This window comes from Lepisma saccharinum, chromosome 1 (genome assembly GCF_977018435.1).
Source record: "Lepisma saccharinum chromosome 1, izLepSacc3.1, whole genome shotgun sequence".
NCBI classification, from domain to species: Eukaryota; Metazoa; Arthropoda; class Insecta; order Zygentoma; family Lepismatidae; genus Lepisma; species Lepisma saccharinum.
In genome coordinates, this window is record NC_139229.1 from 195,897,057 (window position 1) to 195,912,905 (window position 15,849).

Consider the following 15,849-nt stretch of genomic DNA (forward strand, 5'->3'; position numbering starts at 1 on the left):
CCCAGAAGAAGTTTAACACTTTGAGTGTGTGTGTGTGTGTGTGTGTGTGAGCAGGTGCCGGAAAGAGTAAGGGCAAAACAACAGGTGAAGCGGTGCTACCTAACGCCCAGAGGTGCGAAGGGACAGTTTCACTCGGCTATTTGAAAAGATTTAGACAAGTGCAACGGTTTGTGTTTGTTTGCGTTTACGATTTTGGCAGACTGTGAAGCTGAAGGAAACACACAATTTGGTGGACAGTACCACAGTGGAACATCAATTTCCATGATAGGTCCGTGTATGTTTTAAAGCGAGTCAATAAACACCATATCTCAGGAACCGTTCAAGCTATGGAGATACTGTTTGATAAACCGCGACATGAAAAATGAGAAAAGGCGGAATAAAGCAGGGACGGACAAACTTGTTTATTGTGTGGTTCACCCACATACGATAAGCATATTGGATCTGCAATATATGTTACATATTAATGATCTCCGTGGCGCAACGGTTAGGTATATTATAACGTAGGTTGGAATCCTAGACATATTAGGAACGTGACTGTATTTGTCCCATCAGTATCACTTTCTCATTCATATCCATCGTTGCGATTATCCCGAGAGGTAGAAAAGGAAGGCAACGCAACTAATATATAAACACATGAATATTGTTGTTAACATATGTTTACAAACACACACACGCACGCACATGGGTATGTGTGTGTGTCTCGTATAATATTTCCATTCAAACTGATTATTGGTTTAACCAATGAATCGCGAAAATACGTAGTGACAATATTGAGGAAATTTGTTATATTGAATACTAACCATAAAAATGACGTAAATAATATTGCCAAAATAGGTAAGAAGACATAGTTTTAGTTATATTTGTTTGGCTAAGCAGATATCTTATCAATATATTAACCAATAAAAGTGTGGAAATGTTTCTATTTACTTTCTACATAAGTAAGGATACAATAAAAAAGAAAGCCATCCAACATAATTTCGGGAGTCATACATTATGCCACATTAGCAGCGTTAGATATGCGAGCCATGGTTTAGACATAACTTGCACAAAAGCGCCATCACCCTCCGTTAAAATTACAATCCTAGTATTCGTGATGGCCGGCTGCGGAGACAAAATTATTCATTCTCGTTAGTGACGTCACGCTAGCTAAAAATGGGAGAGAAGGCTACGTGAGATTTTTGTGTGGGTACATTTATTATTTGTACAGTCACCAGCAATAAAAATGGGGCAACTTGATCCTGAAATACTCTGTTCTGTGCAGGCGTTATGTGTGTTGCCTAACTCTAGGTTGTGGTAGAAGTTATCATTGAAAAGTTTCTATTATAATGCACTTATTGTCGTAGATATCGCCTTACAGGGAAGCGAGTATTTCAGGATATAAGTGGAATACTTTTATTGCCGGTGACTACAATGTACACCTAACATCGTATGTAAATGATTTGGTAAATATATATCCTACTCGTATGTTTAATTTCCTGACTTTTTGTTCGTCAGCGGGAGGTAGAATCCCCACTAATTTCTGTGTTTTAAATAAGAAGACAAAAATTTATTGCTGTATAATGCGATGGATTTTACAACTGATTTATTTGTTTATTTCAAGCTTCCGTGTCCAAAATACAATGTGCAACAGTCAATACAAATAAATTTACAAAATAGCACACTAATACAAATACATTTACAAAAGAGCACAGTAGAATAGTGTTTTTGATTTTTTTTACCTATGAGTAAAAATGTGAACAAAAAATCAGGCTTGGCACTCCCCTCCCCGTATGAATGCAACCCTGCTTATCTCAACTGTCATTTGGGTTGTCTAACAGTAAGGGTGGAAATTGAGGGTGCTCTTTTCCTTTTGATGAGCAAGAACGTTTTTTTCTATTGCTATTTGGATTTTTTTTTATTTGTATGTCTCTTGCATTGTCCATTGTTCAGTGTAACAAATAAATGTTGCTTGTTTATTTACTTGCTCTGTGCAAGTGAAGTATATTTGCATATACCTACCCTCTTGCTTGAATTCACTTTGTGCACAGATAGGCCAATCGGGACTGGACCTACAGTTTCAAATGGAATAGAAACCACTATGTGCTTGATCATGAGGAAACACACACACAGGCGTATATAAATACGTGTGTTTGTTTATGTGGGTGTGTGTATATATACATATAATAATAAATAGCCCATGGCGCGACAGCCCTCGAAGGGCCTTGGCCTATCTCCCGACTGACAGTCTCCTTCCCACAATCCTATAGAGGTGTGGAGATCTTCAACCATTAATGGGGTGACGTAGGGTCAGCATGTCGAACCCTCAGCCGTTATTGGAGATTTTTCCAGACTTACTCGAGCTCCCAATTTCCTCACGATGGTGGGTTGCCACCGGTCCTATACACAGGCCGAGAATCCAGGCGGACTCGAATCCATGCCGTCCCGCAGTCGGAGTCCAAAGCACAGCGCCTTAGACCGCACGGTCACGGAGGAGGACATATGTATATGTATGTATTATGTAAGTTGGAGGTCCTGAAAATTTACACAAAACGGCAATGATATTAAAGAGCGACAACAAGGAAAAGAACCTTCGGCCAAAAGTCTCCGCGCACCTTCCCCTCCATCGGTTCAACTCCGGCCATAAGGAAGCCTGCTCCACTCTGCCGCTTCCCTCCACGCGGGAGGACGATGCGTAGGAGGAGTCGCGGCTCTGCGCAGGCTCTTTTGCCTGTTGTTCCACTGTAGAGTGTTTTCTTGGTGCAGTAAGTCTTTTTTAGCATTTATAGCAAAGTTAACTCATATTAAATTGCCATAAACTGTTATTAACACCGTTGCGTTGGCTCAAAACGGATGAGGGGTCACCTCACTATCGTAACGCTGAAGGTCCTAAGATCTACAAATGCAAATCATCTTTCAGTAATTTGTGCATTTATTGATTTCAATTAGATGACTTAGCAATCTCCTCTCGTCTTGTGTGTGAGGATGCTTGTCTGGTTTGCGATCTCATCTCTACTCTTTTCACAAGCACGGTGAGGAACCTCGAACAAACGCGATTTTATCTTGAATGTATGCAACTGCGCAACACGGGTTTACAAATTGTCGCTAGATTAACTTTCCGATTAGTGAAGAAATTTTGAGTAAAATGTTTAAATACTTGCCAATACTTTTGAGTAAAATGTTTAAATTATTTTCAGGTGAGTTCTGTTTTTGTATTTTTCCATATTTCCTCTTATCACGTTTTTCTGTTAATTAGTCTGCAATTTTTAATTATTTGTGTTATAATCGAACCTAAAATTTAACACATTTTCAAAGCAACATTTGAATTCGTACATTTTTTTTTTTTAACAAATCAGTGATTTATCCACACACCCCCAGCACCTCCGAATACACCTAAAGCATCTAAAATGTTTCCAAAAGGCCCAACGCTAGATGGAAAATTCTGAACAAAACCCTGCACGTAATAACTGGAATATTAAAATAAAGCACATTTTTATTTGAAGATGTGGCCTACTCAAATCTGTAACAGCCATACAATGACCCAGCGAAATCCTGAGGTGAGAAGGGGACAGGGGGATTTTCCCCACCAAATATTTTCAGGGGAGTTCTTGTTACACAACGAAGACAATCAATTTGTTTTGACTTTTATATATGCTTTGCCAATGATAACATCGAAAACACGAACAAAGAACGAAGGATGTCTGACTGTATAGGTGTTTGTAAGTGTTGCATGATTTCTCTCTCCCTCTCTCTCCTCTCTCTGTCTTTCAAGAGACTAACAAAAATGTATGCACAATAAAACAAAAATGCAAAAGCTAAAATTAAACCATATTTTATACACAATAAAAACCATAAGAAACATTTCAACTATTTTATAAGTTAGTAACATTTTACCCATCTGATAAAGGAATTAGTTCGCTACTTTATACATATTTGATGTATATGAAAGTAACAAATGCATTCTTTTATGTATTTAAGTATTTAGTAATTTAATTTTATATGGTGACAAAATCACTGGCGTGCCCAAAGTGGGGCTTGGTTTGGTAATACCCCCCTTTGGCCCAGTATTAAAAAAAAAACAGAACAGTACTAAACAAGTGCACGTAACCCCAGGCCCGTAGCCAGGATTTTATTTCGAGAGGGGCTCACCCATTCATTATCAGCACAGGCGTCACAGGAATATTTGTAGAAGGGGGGCAGACCACTGATAACACTTGATTAGTAGAAATAATAATGCCAATAATAATTATTATCATGGTTATAATTGTTATTTACAATAATAACTATTATAACTCATTAATAATAAACCAATTTTAATCCAAATTTATTATTATTATTATTATTTTACAAATGGAGAGACGTTGCTACTCGATCCACCGTATGAGTGAATATCCAACACAACTATTTTCCATTATTTTTCTTACATTTTGTACAGTTAGTGTACTGAAATTCATAGTTATTGTATTTTGTTATTAACTTTTATACATTCCGTTAAAAAAAGCTTTAGTCGTCGCCTTGTAATCAAGGGGTCCCGGGTTCGATACCCGGTGAAGGCACATAGTGGTTCGGATCTCACTTTAAACTGTAGGTCCAGTCCCAATTAGCCTTAGTGTGCATAAAGTGGACTTAAAACACCAGCTCAATCAATCAATCAATCAATCAATCAAAAAAGGCTTTAAAAGTGGTAAATTTTACTCATAGGAGTTTATATTGTGTGACATCTCACATAGAAAATTACACATTTTGAGAGCTGTGGATCCATTTATTCTTTGGATTAAAATGTAACCTGGTTCCTCTATTATACACTAAACTTTTTTCGATCTAATGTTTAATCCTGCGAAGGAATTAAATTTAATTACCACTATACACGATTTAAATTAGATATTTGCAGGATTTCGGGGGCGCTTCAGCCCCCTTAGCCCTTCCTGTGGCTACGTGCCTGCGTAAACCCCCCTTTTTTTCGAAAATCCTAGGCACGCCACTGGACATAATAAATATGTATATCATAATAAATCATATGTAATAACTGTGTATGAAAATTAGGATCTTTCACCCCCAACCAGTCTTCAACGATTTAGCACCCCACCAGCAAGCCTGACTGGGACCCGGTGAGCCCATGCCTGGATACGCCAGTGGATGCTGAGACTCCAGGTCACCTTCTACGATACTCGCCTTCTCTCTCATAACAGGACGCGGTTACGACTTCTCAGCTGCATTCTATCCCATCCAATTCCTTTGCGGAAGTGACTGCGAGCCGACCTGTGGGACAGTTAACGGCTCGGCACCGGAACACCGACCGGAGAATTGGCACAGCCAGGTTTTTCGCTCCGGCACATCCCGCGGAGGCCAGGGTGACAAGTCCTGTTCAAAATTTTCCCCCGAGGCTATCTCTCTCTCTCTCTCTTTCTCTGCGTGAAAAACCGGTTCCTCAAAAAACACTACCGGCTGCCTAGGCGGAGGAATTTTTCAGCGGAGGGGAGGGGAGCATTGTGTTGCCGCTTCCACCACAGGAGCAGGAAAGAAAAAAACGTGGACTGGCCAGGTGCATGCGATTGCTCTGAAGGTGTTTCAAAACCCACTCCGCCGACGAAACAGGCGAGAGTGAGGGCTTCCTGTTCGCATGGAGTTGTGAAATAGTGGTTGTCATTGATGTTGCAAATTGTCCACCTCTCCTCCACCTTTGTTTTCCGATTCCCCCTCGTTAAGCTGTTGTTATTAGTGCTAGGATATACCGTCCAGACGATTTATCGCAATTTTGAAAAAAATATCTTCAAGGCGATATCAACTAGATGATATATCATCACGATATTTGGCTATATATATCTTGTCGGCGATATATCGTCACGATATTATCGTGTATCGTATTATGTGTATATCGTGGAGACAATATATCACCGATATCACGATACGGAAAAAACATCGTATCGTCTGTGACGATATTTTCTTGACGATGTATGGCGATATCAAATTTCCAATATCGCTAGTTGTTATATAGCTACTCTCGCTTCCTAAAATTATTTTTTTCCCACAGAACAGGAATCGAGCACGATGATGATGATGATGGTCTAAGTATCACCAGTTGTTATGGTAAAGTAAGGTCATATCTCAATCAGACTTCCGTGTAGTGTGCAATTGGTTCGCGAATACGAGTTGAAAAGACGTCATTTCTTGTTGATGCCTTTGGGCATACAGGAAGTCGGTGAGCGTGCATTAAGAATAATGGAGTGCATGAAGTTCATGGGTGATATTGTTATTTGTAAGTTGTTTTTCAGTTGCGCAGGTGCTTCCTTTTTGTAAGACCATAGCAGCGGCGTGTTTTCTATTTTCTTTCGGGAGTGGGGAATGCACACGCGCTCGCACCCACACATATTAACAGGTCTGCAGGTCTGAATGCCCACAACTTGCCAACTCCACGATTGAATTGCAGTTACACCCAAGAACATTAATTTTGTATGGTAGTGCTTAAGAAATTAAATACTTTTAAGTGATGATAACCATATTATTGTGGAATTCGAGGACATTTAAAATACGCCAATGAGAAGCCGTGTTCTCGAATCTTGAATAAGGAAAGTGGCTGTTTGTTTGTTCTCATTGTCCCATCCATTACCGTAGGTACCAACTGAATTTGTGGACGAGCTCGTTTAGTGTCCAACAGGCAGGACTCGAACCATAGAACCTTTGAAAGCGAGAATGTTCGCCAACTACTTAACTATCTCGGCCACCAAGGTAAGCACGTATCTATAATTTAATTTGGGGGGGGGGGAGTCCGACCAATACGTCCAATTTAATGCACGTGTAATAATAATAATAATAACAATAATGTGACAATATTAACGTTTAAATCATAGATTAATAAGATTAAAATAATAAAAATTATATTTAAATGCATAGGTTGCATGAAAAGATGAAGAAAGGTATGTATTCTTCATCTGGCTTATATGTAGTTAAGGTAACTAACATTTGTATAAAACCGGCTGTCATAACAAAGAAAGAAATAATTTTCTTATCAAATTTTCGACTTGGTAAGTCTTTCGGGGAAGGGTCCGGACCCTCTAGAACCCCTAAATACGTCCTTGCACCGAAGCGACCTGTCTTGACTCAAAGTTCCTTCAAATAGAATCTCGAAATAGCTACAAAAATGTTTTAAAAAAATATTTTTAATTATCTATAAATAGTAATCAGACAGTAATATGCGGCCCAATAAGTCGCATATTAAGACAATTAGAATTTATACGAAATTTTCACACAGACTTATACCACATCATAAGTTAATGAAGTCTCAAGCGAGATTCTCGGACAGGAAGTCTCGGTTACGTCTCGATCTCGTTTTCAGCGGGTTGAATTTCGACCCGAGAATGAAGTCATTCCAAGTAGTGTATTGGGTGTCAAACAAATTTTGCCTATGAACATGAGTTGGAAATATCCTAAGCAGGATGTGCCATACCGTGTAACGATGGAAACTACATTTCCTTGTCTTTCACTCGGCACCTTCCCTTCCCTGCATCTTACGTAAGTATTCATCGTTTCTCTTCCAGCTTTCCATTGGTGCTCTTACGTGACTTTTTCTTATCCTGTTCCTTCGTGAATAATTATCCTCTGCGTTTTCACCTACTTCCACCTCCTCTCTGTCTTAATTATGCCGCTCTTTTAGCAACGAGGAAAAGTGGGATACCTTGTGGAATTCGACCACAACGACCACTTGTATAGGAAGCCATATGGGCAGGGTGAGGCTTCTTAATTCATAACACCTAGTGTTGGTAGGGAAAGCCTGAAGTAATTAAGGGATTTGTGTATATTTTCCTTATGATCTTCACGGACAATATTAAATACCGGTAGAATGTGAAGCTTACCTCTAAGATCTCTTGAGTCAGCATGGATTTTCGAGACCTGATGGCACTTCACAAGGACGAATATTGGAGGAAACAAAGCCGTTTATTTCTCTTAATTTATGACAGGAAAGCAAAGACTGAAAAGGATTGAGTAATTCATCTCTTGGTTCGCTAATCGTCAACTCCCATAACACTTCCCATGTACAGTTGTTGATCAGTGGCGTATTCTGAAAATTGACCTGGCTTATGACAACTTTTTTTATTGTATATATCTAGGTTAATTAAATATAATAGAAATAAAACACCAATGGGGGCATGCAAATAAAACAAAAACGTAAGTCCGGCAACTTTAAATTTTCAATTTCCATATTTTTCACAAAATTTCCCTTTTAACCTAAAACTGGATCGGGATTCCCTTCACCATGGAAAATTTCCCTCCATGTAGCAACGCTGCCAATGCAAAGGGAAAGCAATAATGAACAAGCAGTGTTCTCCCGCCAACGCTGTTTCCAGCGATGGAACTGACCACATAGGCCAGGTGTTCTTAAATAGCCACCCCCACACTTTTTCTTCGGCTCCCTCGCCCTCCCCTCGTACAGTGAGATCGATAAGTATTGCTCAGCAAATTGTCCATGACTATTTTCGTTGGTTTTTATCTTCATCCTACGTATTTTTAAGGACTGTATTTTTACGTATACTGCTTCAGAGGTTGTAAGCAGATTGTTTGGTGTCTTGTGTCAGATCTTGAAGCTCTCATTGCATAAAACAAGGGGAGTAAACGTGGTGATGGACAATTTGCTTGGTAATACTTATGGATCCCACTGTACAATCGCGAAAGAAACCCGCTCGTCAGAAGGATGCGATGGAGAACGACCAGTGGCGTACATAAACCATTCTTTAAATAATTTACTTAAATTCTAGCTTAGAAGCTTGTTTTAAAAGTTTGCATAATATATAAGGAGCAATTACACATAAAGGTATAAAAATATATGAAATAAATTGGTTTACTGGCGGTAAACGCGATAAGATGGAGAATATGCCACTGTTGTGAATCCTCATAGCTGAATTGCACTTACGGGGACCACAACTTCAAATTTGTGGTAGCTCCATCGGTGGGGAAGAAGTGAACTCGTAATTCAAAAGATCAACAATTCACCATCTTACCCGTTGTGTCCATGTAAATGGCAATGTGTGTATACAGGAGGATTCTGAAGTGAACAAAGACATTCTTTGTATATTTAAAGAGCCAGTGCACATGCTACAATACACATAAGCTAATGCCCATTGTCTGATTGATTCATCAGTGACTACAGTAAAGTGTTGGGAGATATCCCTCCTGAGTTTGTACATCAACAATTACTGTTTACAAAGTCAAATCAAACTGCTGCAGTTGTCTTTTCTCACTTGCACTTTGATGAATAGTGCGGGAAATTCCCATTTTTCTCTTTGGATCAAGAACCTTCTGAAATATATTCACCCGAGGGAAATTTCTGTGCAGCAAGTTTCCTATTGAGTTTCTGATATCCTGCTTAACCTTAGTTATCTCTCGTCGACACTTCCGCACATCACCCTGACCTTATTCATTATCGTACGGATAGTGTGTCGCCAAATTTCAAGCGAAGTATCTATGGCAGCCAGACAGCAGCCTGTGAATCAGTTACTCAATATCAAGAAACAGTTGCATCTTCCCATCGCTTCAGATTTCAACTACAGGAAGAAGTGCACAGTTTATAAGCTGTGTAGTTATCGATTTCCTCTATATTAGTTGACGGAGATCTATATTTGTAGGGTGTAAAAAAATATAAAAAAATAAAAAAAGTTTATATGTTTCTTTTGCTTGAATATACGAAAGTGATGGGCTATGGGTTTGCGCCAGTAACGGCTATTACAGAAGCAATATGTCTTTTCCAAGTACTTCAAGTACGCTGTTACAAATGGTGAAAAATTAGATCTGTTTAGCTTTCGTGTTCGTTGTAGCCGTACTAGTGGTGCCATCGTCATGCCACTAAACAATTATAGATATTCCTGAAACAGACACATCTACAACATGGGGAATTGATTGTAAAGTTGTGTCAACTCTGCTCAGATAGGCTAATCGGGACTGTAGGATCCGAATCATTGGATTTTTTTCACCGGAAATTGAACTCAGGGTCCTCCTCCGTGGCCGTGCGGTCTAAGGCGCCGTGCGCGGAACGGCATGGGTTCGAGTCCGCCTGGGTTCAGTGTCTGAGTTTTCAGCCTGTGTATAGGACCCACCATCGTGAGGAAATTGGGGAGCTACGAGTGAGTAGCGTAACTCAGTCACGGATATCTCCTATAACGGCTGTGCGTTCGACGTGCTAACCACACGTCACTCTATTACTGGTTGTAGATCTCCACACCTCTAGGTAGGATTGTGGGAGGAAGACTGGCAGTCGGGAGACAGGCCAAGGCCTTTCAAGGGCTGTCGAGCCACGGGTTATTTATTATTATTATTATTATTATTATTATTATTATTATTATTATAATTGAACTCGGGACACTAGAATGCAAGACTGCAGCATTAGCTACTACAATAATGGGGAGACTCGCGTTTCTTTGTTTCTTTATTTTTATCTCTATAATCACCATTAGTCTCCAGTGATTTGATTAACCTAATCAATGTTAAATATGAAATTGCTAACTAACGAAAGAGAGCGATCACTTACTTTAGACCTCCCCATATCTTCCAATAAACCAGACTGGCCTTATCCGATATTTGAATAAGTAGAGGAATAAGTACAATTCGCCCGAACTTTGTCTTCGCAAGGTTGCTGTTCTTTGAAGGCGCACGTAGCACTATGTCATGAAAGCACATTTAGGGAATGGGGTGGTAGCGCTCGACACAATCTCGATCTCGGCCTTTTTATTTATTTATTTATTTATTTATTTATTTATTTATTTATTTATTTTTAAGGTGATGTGATCAGCACCACGCTCCGCCGCGTTTAACTCCCAGGGTTGCCCCAGGTACCCATTGATTTTAGGCTGGGTGAGCCCCAGTGCCGCTTTATGCAGGTCAAGGCTGGAAAAATTCCGACCAAAGATCACCCACCTCGGAAATCGAACCCGGGTCTCCCGCGTAGCAGTCAGATTCCCTTCTACCCTCCCAACGTTTTCGCCTTTAGATGGCGGCTGCTGATAAGAGATGAGCTCTCCCCTCCGAAATAATATCCTGGATACGAGCCTGGCGACAACATTACCACTACGCCATCGTATAGCTTTTATTTCGTCTCGCTGAGAGAGCGTTTATCCATGGTGGGATTTTGATATTCATTTCCTCAAGAATGCATTGTCGATTTTTCTAATTGGGAAAATGAATAATTCAATACGCAAATATATTTTAATCAATTGGTCCCCGTGGCCCCACTTTAATCTGTAAGTCAATCAGCCAATCTTAGCGTAAAGTGGACTTGAATCAAACTGATACCCAACTTGGGACCATCCGCCCAGCAACTTCTGCCTCGTTCCGGCCTTTGGACATCTCCCTAAACCTTTTTTGCCCTTGCTGTAAGGTCAGGAAATATATCGCTCTCGTTGATACGTTTACTTCATAGAACTGGACTGTGTGCAACTCCTCGTTGTGACAAGGGATGCGAACGTGACAACAGTGACTTCGAAATCCCGGTACCTCCGTTCAATACGCCGGTGCACGACAGGCACGACTTGAACACGCAGCCTTCGCGAATCGCAGTTCCTTTCACTGAAACGCTCTCCTTTGCCGTCTCATGGGAACGAGGAACAAGTGCCCATGCTGTCCAGGAAGGCAGGTTTTGTTTGTGGAGGTGTTTTGTTTGAAGTGGTTTCCACAATTTCCCGCTTCGCCCGAGGGGAGGCAGTCTGTCGGGTAGAGACCGTGACCCACTTGGGCCGCTCCACTTCGGACAACGGGAAGTGCACGGGTTGAATGGCGCAAGTTTTGTTCGATGATTTCCGATCGATGTGGCTGTTGGTATGTGTGTTGTTCTGGCCGTCATCGATCTCATTGACATCACACTCATGTGCAAAGGATCATTGCAGGGGAGGGAAAACGTAGAAGTTATTTGCAGACGGACGGACCAGCGTGTCCCAGACGTAACTAATGAAGTAGGTGAGATACCAGAGTCGAGTGAAAGTGAAAGTGACTTGGCTTCTCCTTTATGGTTGCGAAACTTTTTTTCTTCCTTTTTTTTCCCGTGCCGATTCATTAGTTGGCGCTTGTTCGTCTGCTTCCCTGTTCTTCGCTTCCCGCGCTGTTGCAAGAATAGACTTTATGCATTTTACTGATCTGTATGTGTACATAAGGGCACATTGTTTTCTTCTTGAAAAGAGAACAACTGTGTCCAACTGCTATTGGGTCAAAGGGTCCATTCCAGGTAATGTTTCTAAGTTAATCGCGACCATGAGGATGAGGGATGAAATATGGAGAAGATCTCTTGCCCAGGAGTCGACCCAAGGATTTGTCTTCGTAGCACAATAGCTACGCTAATCCACTAACTGAAGGGTTTTCAAACTAGCAGTCCCCAATGCAAGTAAGGGGTATCACGGGTAAAAGTAAGAATAAAAAAACCAAAGCACTGTGACACACGTGTGTCTGTAAGCAATACTAAACTATTTCCAAAAGGGGTACATTTTTTATAAGAGTGGAGTAATTAAAAGTATAGTATATTCGCCTTGTGAAACCTCTCTCTTCGCATAAGACCCGAAGTAGCTGCATTGAACTTGTCCCCAAAATCGATTCCCCTTGTGACAAGAAACAAGCTCAGCCATCCCATGAAGACAGAAAACGTTGCAGGTAGTCACATATCAATGCCTAACTGATAGCCTTGTAACAAGGGGTCCCAGGTTCGATATACGATGGAGGCACATGGCAGTGGTTAGGATCCTACTTTAAACTGTAGGTCCAGTCTCGATTAGCCTTTCTGTGCATAAAGTGGACTTAAAAGAAGAATTCAAACAAACCTATCTCATGGCAATTATTTTTTTATACAGCTCTAATTTTATTCTGATTTTCCTTTTCTTAAAATTTGAAATAACACAAGCTGATAATATGAACGACTTATATATATATATATATAACACACCACCAAATCGAATTTGGAAATTCTTTTCTAATAATGTTGGGTACAGAACAGTCGCACGAAAATGTGACATGCTTTGTGGACTGATTTACATCTGTAGCATAGTCGAACTTGAAGACGCTCATCTAGTCAACAAAAGCATCCTTTGGGTATTGGACAACTTGAAACCGCAAAATACCAGGGTGGATGTTCTCACCCTTCTGTTGAATGTCCATCTTAACACTTCTTGATTTCCACCAGTTACTGCTATTGACTCGGTCTATGTCACGACTTTATGCAGGATTCTTCAGATGTCTGTAATAATTTGAACCACCATTGAAGCCTTACATGAAAGTCATGTTTTTGCAATTTTATATTCGTGAATTTTCTTTACATAATGGGACGATTAGTACTCGCACGACCAAACATGTGATACGGTGAAGACAACACATACCTTTGAGCTGAACAAAGTTGTGCTTGGGATTGTGTACGCATGGCCTTAGGCAGGAAAAAATTTCTGGAGGGGTTCATTCATAATTGTTCTCATGGGTGTTGCCAGAAATTTGAATAATATAAATAATAACAGTTATACAATAATAATTAAAATTTAATAATAAAACAATTATTTTCCATAATAATAATACCAATAATAATAATTATTATTATTGTTATATCCTAGAGGGGGCTTACTCAATGCAGCAGATGAGTGAATATCCAGCACAAGGCTTTTTTTTTTTTTTTTACGTTTCGTAGAGTGTGTACTCAAATGCACAATTATTATACTTTGTTATTAAATTTTAGATACCTTTTAGAAAAAGCTTTAAAAGTTAGATAGAAATTTTAGTCACCTTAAAACTTAATGTTTGGAATTTTGAAAAGTGTGGAACCAATTATTCTTTTTAAAAACTTAGCCTGGTGCATGGATTGTATAACCTCAATCTCGAATGTAATGCGCTACGAAAGTGGAGATCCTACGTTTGAACTCCTATCAAGGGGGATTTTCGACTTTACCGGACAGGGAATTTAAAAGTTGGAAAGGGAATTTTGGGACAATCGTGAGGAAATTTTCAGTCTATATTCCTTGTGACGCAGGAACAACACTGGAAAGAGGACAGCACAAGGGAAAATGGAGGAGTCGCCGGTGGGCTGCGATTTCGAGAATAAATCCTGTTTCACTCTAATTTCAGAATTCCAAATGTATGAAAATTCTAGATGGATCGTTTCAACATTGTCTCCTTGTATTTTTGAGATGCTTCGAAAAAAATTTTGAAAATGAGTTACAGATTTTGGTTTATGAACTTTCATTAATCCAACATGTCAGAAGTTTCGGGGGGGGGGGTTGAACCCTAGAAACCCCCCCTCTAAATACGGCCATGTGTGTACGGTCCGTTCTTGTCACAAATATCCCACATTCCATTGATTTGGTTCATTTTACTTCGTTTTTCTGTTAATCGCAAAGATGAAGTAAAGTGATGATGTGATGAAACTGATGAAGAGTCTCTACAAAGAGACGGAGTGGTTAGCATAGCGCGCTACTAAGCCAGGGACCTCGGGAATAGGTGTTCATGAGTGTCCCTTCATCAATTTCATTGTACAATAAATATAATCACTCATCCTTATCTTCGCGATTAACCAAAAGTGGCAGAAAAGCCAAGTAAAATTAAAATCAAAATCAATCAATCTCCCACAAATAAGACCCTACCCCGACCTGGATTCGAACCCGGGACCATTGGCATTACAGCGCGCTGTGCTAACCACTCCGATATCCCACATTAGAACATTCAGCCACGTGATCTAGTGTCAACAAGGTCTTTGATTATTTCGGAATGCGATTTGTATCGCCCTTTGCTATGGAGAGCTGTGTCATGTATGAATTCGGTCTGTACATAGTCTGTGCCTGATAGCTTGGTGTTGCAGCAACACAAGTCTTCCATTCCTCCATATTCCGATGAACCAAAATCCGGTTGACGCTATCATTGCCCGTTTCTCTCAAGTCCATATTAGTATAATCTTACTAGCTTCGCCTTGGCCCCTGCAAGAGCCTCTCACCATTGTGTTTACATATAAGGATCCTTCAAACTACTTCCTGCTCACCAGTCCAACGGCTTCCTTAGTTTAATTATTGTGATAATGTTAATGGATTTGATGCACAGAATTATCTGTTATGTAATCCTGCTTCTAAGTTACTTAAGCTTCATGAACCTCATGCCTTATGTAAAGACCCATTAGTACCTCTAGGATTTTCATAACTTTGCATTTTTTGGCAATGTTTTTGAGTTCCAGTTTAAAGTGTGATCCGAACCACAATGTGCCGCCACCGTGTATCGATCCCGAGACCCTTTGAGTACAAGGCGACGACATTACCACTACGCCATCGGGGAGGCTATGAAAAAAGCAAATTAAGGTGCTTCGTTAGAGCATATGTATGCATATTTGACCATTTCTGAAGAGTTGAGCATATCTTAATCATTTTCGATCGTATTCAAGGCATAAAGGTCTTCTTTCATACAAGGATCTATTTCTGAAGTGGATTTATTTTCTTCCATATTCACTCATGTTGCTGATTTTCTTAGAGCTGTGCGGCCTGGAAGTTTGGGATAGAAGTGGAGAAGAGTGATTCTGGAGTGAGCAGTGCTCGAAGTGAGGAGGGATACGGGAAATGGTACCCCTTCCCCACCTAGAAAAATTTCCACAAAGCTTCCCCTCAGCTGTCTCATTGTCAACATGCCGCCAGCTAACCTCAAAGTTCAACGAAACATCCCTCAGCTAACATTTTCCACTTCATTTGATGGGAGTGAGGATCTACTGTAACTGTAATATCGAGGCATCTGGAATATAATTATAACATAAATTAGGCATATAACATACTTCCAAATTTCGTACTTTTTAGCATGTTTATCGTCTGCTTTTTGTTATTCTTGAGTAAATAGTTCACCCCATAAAGTTGTTTGCTAGATATTTGTAATATTAAATTTCATGTTTTTGGA

The 15,849-nt window shown here is 40.0% G+C and overlaps 1 protein-coding gene across 3 annotated transcripts in view; it reads left to right on the top strand.

Moving 5' to 3' along the window:
* aop (ETS variant transcription factor anterior open) overlaps nucleotides 1–15,849 on the top strand; it is a 150,101-nt gene that overhangs the window by 34,306 nt on the left and 99,946 nt on the right. The gene's annotated exons all lie outside the window — the stretch shown is intronic.